The sequence below is a fragment of the Bos indicus x Bos taurus genome, chromosome 8 (assembly GCF_003369695.1).
Source record: "Bos indicus x Bos taurus breed Angus x Brahman F1 hybrid chromosome 8, Bos_hybrid_MaternalHap_v2.0, whole genome shotgun sequence".
NCBI lineage: Eukaryota > Metazoa > Chordata > Mammalia > Artiodactyla > Bovidae > Bos > Bos indicus x Bos taurus.
Genome location: NC_040083.1, coordinates 88,157,382 through 88,168,225, shown reverse-complemented (window position 1 = coordinate 88,168,225; position 10,844 = coordinate 88,157,382). Strand labels below are relative to the sequence as shown.

The 10,844-nt window shown below is 45.9% G+C and overlaps 1 pseudogene; it reads left to right on the top strand.

The window, feature by feature from the left end:
* Positions 1-8,792: 8,792 nt before the first annotated feature.
* On the top strand, positions 8,793-8,911 carry LOC113897990 (annotated as a pseudogene).
* Positions 8,912-10,844: the final 1,933 nt, after the last annotated feature.

The window sequence follows — 10,844 nt, the reverse complement described above, 5'->3', positions numbered from 1 at the left end:
GCCTAGGATGGAACTTCGGAGGGACTGGAGAGATAGGAAGGAGACCTGGGGAGAATGTAGTTTGAGAAGCCCATGTTGAGTGAGTACAGAAAAGGGGTGTGGTTAATAGTGTTGAATGGAGCAGATCATAGGACCACAGCTAGAGACTGATTGTGACTCTCTGATTCATCTGTTGAAGTGTAATCCCCAATATGACTATATCTGAAGGCAAGATTTTTGGATGTAATTGGAAATCAACCCTGAATATTCATTGGAAGGACTGATGCTGAAGCTGAAACTCCAATACTTTGGCCACCTGATGTGAAGAGTCAACTCACTGGAAAATACCCTGATACTGGGAAAGATTGAGGGCAGGAGGAGTAGGGGGGCTACAGAGGATGAGATGGTTGGATGGTGTCACTGACTCAATGGACATGAGTTTGAGCAAACTCCATGAGACAGCGAAGGACAGGGAAGCCTGGTGTGCTGCAGTCCATAGGGTTGCAAAGAGTCAGACACAACTGAATGACTGAACAACAATGACAAAGGTTAAATGAGGTTATAGGGTGGAGCCCTGATTCACTAGGGCTGGTACCTTAAAGAAGAGGAAAAGACAGCAAAGCTCTCTCCACCATATGAGTGCACAGCTGGAAGACAGCCATTAGCAGGCCAGAAAAACCGCCCTCACCAGAAACTGACCCTGGGCACATCTTGATTTTGGACTTGCAGCCTCCGGAACTATGAGAAGTACACTTCTGTTGCTCAAGCCCTGCATTTGTAGTATTTGTTAGGGCAGCCTGAGCAGACAAATTCCAGGAATGGTGGAAGTATCCCTGGGGCACAGATGGCCCAGAGCCTCCTATTTGAACTTCCACTGTCCCAACACTCCTTCGTGAAACAACTTCTGTGACCTGAGGAGACGCAAGAAGTATGAAAGTACCCAGACTACATTCGTCAAAGTTGTCCCTGCTGATGGCCGCACCTCTGCTGATGTGGCGACCATGTTCCCAGACCCTTCTGGGTGGTGTCCCAGAAACAGGTCTTCCCAATGGAGTTCTGTCTTACTTTTAAGAACAAATGTTATACCGCTTGGGGATGGAGCACTTTCAGTCCTTCCAAAGCATGAGGCCAGTGAAACTATAACATGGCCTTTGTAGCTGATCTTTGCTTTTGGAAGCAAGTAAGTACAGAAGGTGTTTGAGGTCACTAAGTTTAGAAGGCAGGGCTGGGGTGCAGAAGGTGCTTCGTTTTCAAGGATGAGGGGTGAAGATACATGGGTTTGATTTCCTCCTCAACCAACAGCCTCTCTAAGAGGCCAAACTGGAGGTGCTGGTGTGTGTCCTCTTGTTCTCAGACCTTGTCTGTGGAGTTTACATTCCCTTCTGAATGTCAACAGAAAGACCACCATCGTAATGCCACAGCAAGTGGTACCCCACTGCTAGCAACAGACACTGCAAGGTGAGTTCAGTCTCCCCAATCAGACAGAGTTTGGGATCGTAACCATGTGTCCTGGTGAAAAAGTGGGGTCCTTCAGGGATGTGGCATCTTGGCATCCTTCATGCTCTTTTTTTTTTTTTTTTTAAAGTGCTTCAGTTAAAGTGGGAAGAACAAAGGACATTTATTTCTGACCAGATACAAAAGCTTTCACATATGGAAACACTACTCCCCTTCCTTTTTTTGGAGTTTACTTTTTAAACTAAAAACAAATATTTTCCTTGAGAACTGAGCCTTAATGGGAGTAATAGCAAAGCAATATTTTATTTGCAAGTAATAGACTTCATTTTTTAAAACCTGCCTTGCAAATGCATTGACATTTCGAGGACTCTTTAGTTATACTCTTTGCCTCCCATGCATCCGGGAATTGTTGCTTATCTTTGGACATGACATCCATAATAACACACTCTGGGCATTGCAGGTATGAATATACCTCCACATGATAAAAAGATCCAATTATCATCATGATATTGTTCAACATAATTGGCATTTTCTTTTTCTTACCTTTTAGTAAAATAAATAAATGATGTATGGCCAACACATTCAGTAGCTGTATTATCTTTTGATTAATCCAAGTAGTCACTTTCCAGACCATTCCACAAAGGTGGTTCTCAACTAATGAGCAGGCTGCAGCTTTGTGTCTGGGTGTCTTCGGCTCTTTCCCCTCCCGACGGGATGGGCTTCGAGTGCTGGTGCAGACTGAGCAGATGGCCGGGCTGTTTATCCTCTCAGGCCCCTCGGTCCAGCCGAAACCTGCACACTTCACCCCTGGCTGGGTAATCCCAAGTCCAGCTAGAAGTGAGGACAGAAATGTTTGCTGGGCCTAAGCTCGTCCCATGTCTGTTTGCTCTTGAAGCCAGACTGGCCTGTTCCTTGCAGATCTGTGGGGAGGCTGCAGTGTCCTTGAATTTCTGATTAACTCTTCCTTGACTGAGTCCCTGGGGGCTGCAGGCAACCACACTGGGGGACACTGTCCTGGCTCTGCATCCTTACCTTGCCAGATCCCACACACCATACCACACGTACAAACACTGTGCCACACGCACACTCATGACACCCTACATGTCATATCGCACATTCATCACACCAAACCCCATGTACCAACACTGTGCACACATGTACACACACACACAGACACACCACAGACACCCTACATATCACACCACAGACACCCTACATATCACACCACACACACATCACACTAAATCATGTGTACAAACACTGTGCCACATGTGCACACACAGCGCACCACACACATACACACACACACATCACACACACCCTACATATCACACCACATGCACATCACACCAGATCACGTGTACAAACACTGTGCCACATGTGCACACACAGCACACCCTACACACCACACCACACACACACACACATCACACACATCTTACATACCATACTGCATACACACACACCATACCATGCTCACACTCACACACATACACATCACACACAAACACCACCCCACCCCCACACCCCACATATACCAATGTACACTTGCCATGCCATATGCACATGTACACACAGCATACACCATACCACACCACACACAAACACACCCCCCCAACTTCCCTCCTCCAACATACCCAACACTCCCACATCTGAGGTCCAACCACTGTTTTCTTAGCATCTTCCCTGAGCCTTACCATGAAAGGGATTCCCAAAGCAAAGCCTGCGAGGTTTCCTCCTCAGGAAGGGCCCATCTGAGCACACCGAGAATGAGGGAATGTGTGAGTCTCTTCCTCCGGCCAGTCATTCATTCCCTACATTTCTGTCTTCCATAATACACCAGGAGCTCTTCTGAGTCTTGCAAGGAAGTAGGGGTGGAATGAGGATGGGGAGAGGGGGCACAGCCCTGTTTCCATGGGGCTTGGGGTCTGGATAAAGGGGATGCTGAGAACATGTCAGCGAGGAGGACGGTCACAACCATGAACACAGGGACGAGTGAATACCTGGGACCCTGAAGCAGGAGCTGTGGGGGAAAGATGGTGACAAGAGGAACACTTACCTGTGACTGTTCCCACTGCAGAGGGCAGAGGGCGGCTGGAAGGACTGCAGTGAGAACAATGCAGTGTGTCCGGGATGTGGAGGCCTGAGGGCTGGTCAGTATACTGTGAGAAGTCCAGGGGTTGTGTATGCAAACATTCCTTTCCTGGGTGTAGAGGTGGTGACAAGGTATGGAGGGTGTGCCTGGAAGCACTGGAAGGAGCAGGAATGTCGGGGGTGCTGGACCCCAGAGAAGAGGAGCCCACCATGGGGATGGAGGGGTGGCCGGAAGAGGGAGCAAGGAAGGGGACTACGCTGGGTCTGTCCAGGGACAAGCAACTGTGAAAGATACGGGCAGGGTCATGTTCTGCTTTTCATTTCTCTTTTCTAAACTTTTGCTTTGAAAGCATTTTGGATTTCCAGAATAGCTGCAAGGATAAAATTTGCATATACAGTCCACTTGGTTTCCTTTTGTGTTAACATCTTACAAAACCAGAGTCCATTGGTCGAAACTTAGAAACATTGGTCCAAACCGAGAAATGATTATTGGTAAAATACTGCTGATTAAACCACAGAACCCCTTTTCCACTGAGACTCAATCCAGGGCCCCAGGGTACCTTAAGATGTCCTGTCTCTTTGGTTCCCTCCAGTGTGCAATGACCCCTCCGTGAATCCTTATCTTTTACAATTTTGATAAATTTTGAAGAGTGCTGGTCAGTTATTTTGTAGAATTTCTCTCCCCCACTCACCAAGTTTGATGCTTTTCCGAGATTAGGTTGTAGTTAGGGATTTCTATGCAGAATATCATGAGCTGCTGTGCTGTTCTCATCATCAGGGCATGTAGGGCCTCAGATAGCTTCCTCTCTGGTGATGCTCACCTGGGTCTGTTGGTTAAGTCAGCATCTCCCAAGTTTCTCAATGGTTAAGTGACTGTTTTTCCTTTTCCGTATTTTTCTTACAAGAGAGTCACTCAGTCCAGCCCAGGGTCCAGAGGAGAGAGGTGCTAAGTTCTGGAGGTACAACTGTCCCAGAATTTGTGGGGTTATGTTAAATTCACCACAGTAACCAAAAAGTGTTGTCCACAGTATTATTATTATTATTAGTTAAGAGATTGCCTTTCCTTCTATAAGAAGGTGACATTTTTATTCATAACACTTTTGGCAGTCTCAGGGAAGACGTCTGGCCCATCCAGATAGAGAACTAGAAGAACTACTCACGAATAGCTGTGGAATGCTATGCTGTACAAAGACCCAGAGGGGCTAGTGGTCAGGATAGAAAGCTGACCATACTCAGGCCTCCCTTCTCTCCTCTCGCTCCACTAAAATGACAGGAAAGGAAACCCTATCACCTCATAGGGAAAAAGAGAGCAGGTTGAAGCCAGGGATTAAGTGTCCTCACATATGTTGTGGTGACTCAGCTGAGTGGGTACTGACAAAAAGTGGTTGTCTTTCTGGCCACCCTACTGGGAAGAGCCAAGCAGTCTGAAGGGCAATGGGGCACAGGGCTGGAGGGGTTGGATGACTGGAGGGGCTGCGGGAGCTGGAGGGGCTGGAGGGACTGGGGGAACTGGAGGGCCTGGAAGGACTGGGAGAGCTGGAGGGGCTGGGGGCTGGAGAGGCTGGGTGGGGGGCGGAGGGAGTTGGAACGGCCCCCAGCAGGGATGGGGTGAGCATCTACAGAGAGAGCCTCTAGCATCTCATGTTCCTCTCCCAGTCTGTACAGCAAGGGGTTACTCTGCCCACCATTACCCAAATGGGGAGGTATTAGTTTCCTGGGGCTGCTATATAACAGAGGGCCACAGAGCAGGTAGCTGAGAACAACAGAAATGTGCTTTTTCACAACTCAGGAGGCCAAATGATGACACCATGTGTTGGCAGGGCCAGGATCCCTCCCAAAGCACAGGAAGAATCTGTCCCAGGCCTCTCTCCAACTGCTGGTAGTTCCTTGGCTTGTGGCAGCATAACTCCAAACTTCACAGGGTATATTCCTCATGAGAATGTCTGTGCCCAAGTTTTTATAAGAACATTAGTCATACAGAATTGGGGCCCATCTTAATTCCCCATTTTAACTAATTGCATTCACAAGGAGACTATCTCCAAATAGCGTCACATCCTGAGGTGCTGGGGTTTAGGACTTCAATGTATGAATTCGAGGGACACACAATTCAGCTTATAATGTGGTGAAGAGTTCTCCAGCTGAAAGTACGGAGAGTCCCCATGTCAGGGACACCAGCCCTGGCAGAGGGCTGGAGAGTGCTATGAGGCTGATATCTAGTGAATATCAGCCTACAGGACTCTGCGTCCTCAGCTTCCTTTCCTGGTTTTGCTTTCACAGAGAGAGCAGCCAGGCCCACATGTGCTCACCCCGGGAGAAGGTGAGACATTCTCAGACAAAATCCCACCAGGTATTGGCACATGACTATCTCACGGTTGCATCTGGATCATCTCACGGCATCAGTGTGCAAGCCCCCTGTCCAGCTCCCATCTTCCCAAATCACATCCAGCCCTTCAATGCTTTCCTTTGAGATATGAACAGACAGCCAAGCGTCACAGATATTGGAGAGAGATTGTCCACATCAAAGCCTGAGACTCAGAGAGAAAAACCAGAAAGCAAATATGCAGAAGAAAAAATTACCAGGGAGCTAAAAGAGGACTGAAGAATAAGAGTTAATATTCTTATAAATTAAAGATTGAATTGCATCTATAGATTAAAAAAACAGCATGCTATGAAAAAATCATTACTAACTATTGGTCAAGAGGGAAGGTAGAATATAGCTATTTTAGACATGAAAGCAAGACCTATCTATCTGTACATCCACCTCTCATCTACTGATCAATCAATTGTCAACCTATCCATCCGTCCATCCATCATCCAGAAAGCCAGTAATTACCTATCTACTTACCTCTCTATATAGTCTGTTCCTGGCCCAGAGGTCGCACCTGGGTCCCCTGTATTGTAGGCAGATTCTTTATGATCTGAATTACCAGGGAAGCTCTATTATCTATATATTCATCTATCTATATAGTCTGTTCACCTATCATATTTCTCTGTATCTATAATCTATTATCTATCTATCTATCTTTCCCCTGAACTCTGTCTTTGAAAATTACTGGATAATGAACTTCAGTAAAATAAGGAAGAAAACCAGATGAAATGGAATTCTTGAAACAGAGGACTCAAAACAGGAGAGAAGTGGGGAAGTCTCAAAAGTCTCTAGGAGAAAAAACTCTGAATACTGGGGAAAGTTTTCAAGTATTTAACACATGTGTTCAAATTCTTAAAAACTTTTGCTAAGAAGTACTTGGAACACTAAGCAAGTGAAAACCGAAGACAATTTTTAGTTTCTGGGAAAAAACCCATAAAGATTGTGTGAGAAGTGAGGCACTCTCACTCCAGGCATGGGGAACATTTGTGCCCCATGTAGATAATGTAAACTCTGTTGGGAGGGGAGGACCCGGGGAGGTGGCACATGGGGGTGATGGAGAGAATGAGTTCTCACCTTCCTTAGTTAACACGATACTCTAGAGTATTGATTAATCAAGAAATAGCAGGATTGTATGTCACATAAAAACACGGAAATAAATATCAGAAAAAAATCTTTGGAAGTTGAAAATACCTTCCTCTAAGCAGTAGTAGTGTTTTGAGCACTAGGCCCAACATTTTTATTTTTTTAATAAAAGCTACTTAGAACACTTTGATTTCACTCTGTGGACGTACTTTGCTAAAAATAGAGGCATGATTTTACAGCAGAAAGGCAAATAGAAAAATGTGTACACACAGCTCCCAGAGGCTTAGACACAGTAAAAGGTTTCTGGCAGGATTCTGTGTTGTCTTTTTCTTAGTGAGACAGGCCGATAGAGCTGTATATTTATGCTGCCAGAACTGGGAGGAAGCCCTTCTTGTTGCTTGGGGCCATTCCACTCCATCTGTCACCCTCTCCTTGAAAATGCTTTTGTGACAGGATGCTTACAGTTCTAGCACCTTGCCCTGATCATTCCTGATGTGAGTCACAACTTTGCCGTTCCCTGCAGGGGCGGGCGGCTCAGAAGGCCTGGGAGCCCTTGTCAGACAGTGAGAAAGAAAACAGCAGCTCTCTGTTAGTTCTGATAGAGCTGCCATTCTCCACTGGGGAACTTAATTGGTAAGAGATTGCAGGCTGTTAGAAAACCCAGGTCATGAACTGTTTGGCCATTATTTTCGATATCTACGGAGAGACTCCTAATTTCATCAGCCACCCCCCCGCCCCACCAGTCCCAACCTTCATGTTTGTGCATCTTGGAGTCTATACCCCATATTTTGCTCACATTGGGCTTCTTGGAACAGCTTTTTCCACATCCTCCTTCTTGTTATTCTCATCATGATGTCCTCTAACTCTCCTCCCATAGGAGCAGAGCCAATGCCAGTGCAGGGGAGAGGGATCTTTATGGCAACATCGAGTCTGTAGCCCCCAGCCCATGAACTGCCCCATCCCAAACTTGCCTTGGAAAGAGGGGAGATCCATAACACACATGAGAGCCACTCTGGGGAGAAAGAGTAAATGGAAGATGAATGCTGATGCTGGTTGGTGAGAGGGTAACACGCAGGAAGGCCAGGGGTCTCCAAATGGAGGAAATAGGCTGTAAGTGTCAGACATTTTTTAATCTCTCTCTTAAGTGCCAGGAGGAAATAAACTACTGGTGTTATATTTTTTTACCTTCTCCATACAAATTCAACAACTGTTGTTCATGGGGTTCCCAAGGCAAGAATACTGAAGTGGTTTGCCATTCCCTTCTCCAGTGGACCACGTTTTGTCAGAACTCTCCACCATGACCTGTCCTTCTTGGGCAGCCCTATACCACATGGCTCATAGTTTCATTGAGTTAGACAAGGCTATGGTCCATGTGATCAGATTGCTCAGATGGTAAAGCGTCTGTCTACAATGTGGGAGACCTGGGTTTGATCCCTGGGACAGGAAGTTCCCTGGAGAAAGAAAAGGCAACCCACTCAAGTACTCTTGCCTAGAAAATCCCATGGACGGAGGAGCCTGGTGTCCATGGGGTCGCAAAGAGTTGGACACGACTAAGCAACTTCACTTTCACTTTCACTTTCATGGTCCATGTGAAAGTTTCAAAGTCCATGATCAGATTAGTTAGTTTTCTGTGATTGTGGTTTTCAGTCTGTCTGCCCTCTGATGGAGAAGGATAAGAGGCTTATGGAAGCTTCCTGATAGGAGAGACTGACTGAAGGGAAAACTGGGTCTTGTTCTGATGGGCGGGGCCATGCTCAGTAAATCTTTAATCCAATTTTCTATTGATGGGTAGGGCTGTGTTCCCCTCCTTGTTATTTACAGCTATAGCACCCTGAATGTGCCCCGTCTCCTCTGATCTGGGAAGCTAAGCAGGGTCGGGCCTGCTTAGGACTTGGATGGGAGACCGCCTGGGAATACTGGGTGCTGTAGGCTTTTTGTCTCCCCTTTCCTTTGACTTCCCTGGTGGCTCATATGGTAAAGCGTCTGTCTACAATGTGGGAGACCCAGGTTTGATCCCTGGGTTGGGAAGATCCCCTGGAGAAGGAAATGGCAATCCACTCCAGGACTGTTGCCTGGAAAATCCCACGGACAGAGGAGCCTGGTAGGCTACAGTCCATGGGGTCGCAAAGAGTCGGACACGACTGAGTGACTTCACTCACTCACTCTCTCACTCACTCAAACTATGGTGGAGGTAATAAAGATAATGGCAACCTCCTTCAAAAGGTCCCATGCAAGCACTGCTACACTCAGTGCCCCCAACCCTGCAGCAGGCCACCACCAACCCACACCTCTTCTGGGCACTTGTGAGGTCCTTGTCTCTTGTGGGGTCCCTGCTTCTTTCTCCTGGGTCCTGGTGTGCACAAGGTTCTGTTTCTGTCCTCCTTCCAGTAGTCATGTATGAATGTGAGAGTTGGACTATAAAGAAAGCTGAGTCATAGCAAAATCCCTCTTCCAACAACGCAAGAGAAGACTCTACACATGGACATCACCAGATGGTCAATACTGAAATCAGATTGATTATATTCTTTGCAGCTAAAGATGGAGAAGCTCTATACAGTCAGCAAAAACAAGACGGGAAGCTGACTGTGGCTCAGATTATGAACTCCTTATTGCCAAATTCAGACTTAAATTGAAGAAAGTAGGGAAAATCATTAGACCATTCAGGTATGACCTAAGTCAAATCCCTTACGATTATACAGTAGAAGTGAGAAATAGATTCAAGGGATTAGATGTGATAGACAGAGTGCCTGATGAACTATGGATGAGGTTTGTGACATTGTACAGGAGGCAGGGATCAAGACCATCCCCATGGAAAAGAAATGCAAAAAAGCACAATGGCTGTCTGGGGAGGCCTTACAAATAGCTGTGAAAAGAAAAGAAGCGAAAAGCAAAGGAGAAAAGGAAAGATATAAGCATCTGAATGCAGAGTTCCAGGAATAGCAAGGAGAGATAATAAAGCCTTCCTTAGCAATTAATGCAAAGAAATAGAGGAGAACAACAGAATGGGAAAGACTAGAGATCTCTTCAAGAAAGTTAGAGATACCAGGGGAACATTTCATGCAAAGATGAGCCCAATAAAGGACAGAAATGGTATGGACCTAACAGAAGCAGAATATATCAAGAAGAGGTGGCAAGAATACAGAGAAGAACTATACAAAAAAAAAAAGATCTTAATGACCCAAATAACCATGATGGTGTGAGCAGTCACCTAGAGCCAGACATCCTGGAATGTGAAGTCAAGTGGGTCTTAGGAAGCATGAACAAAGCTAGTGGAGGTGAAGAAATTCCAGTTGAGCTATTTCAAATGCTAAAAGATGATGCTGTGAAAGTGCTGCACTCAATATGTCAGCAAAATTGGAAAACTCAGCAGTGGCCACAGGACTGGAAAAGGTCAGTTTTCATTACAATCCCAAGGAAAGGCAATGACAAAGAATGCTCAAACTACCACACAATTGCACTCATCTCACACGCTATTAAAGTAATGCTCTAAATTCTCCAAGCCAGGCTTCAATAGTACATGAACTGTGAAATTCCAGATGTTCAAGCTGGATTTAGAAAAGGCAGAGGAACCAGAGATCAAATTGACAACATCCTTTGGATCATCAAAAAGCAAGAGAGTTCCAAAAAAACATGTACTTCTGCTTTATTAACTATGCCAAAGTCTTTGACTGTGTGGATCACAACAAACTGTGGAAAATTCTTCAAGAGAAGGAATACCAGACCACCTGACCTGCCTCCTGAGAAATGCAACTGGACTTGGAACAACAGACTGGTTCCAAATAGGAAAAGGAGTACGTCAAGGCTGTATATTGTCACCCTGCTTATTTAACTTATATGCAGAGTACATCATGAGAAATGCTGGATA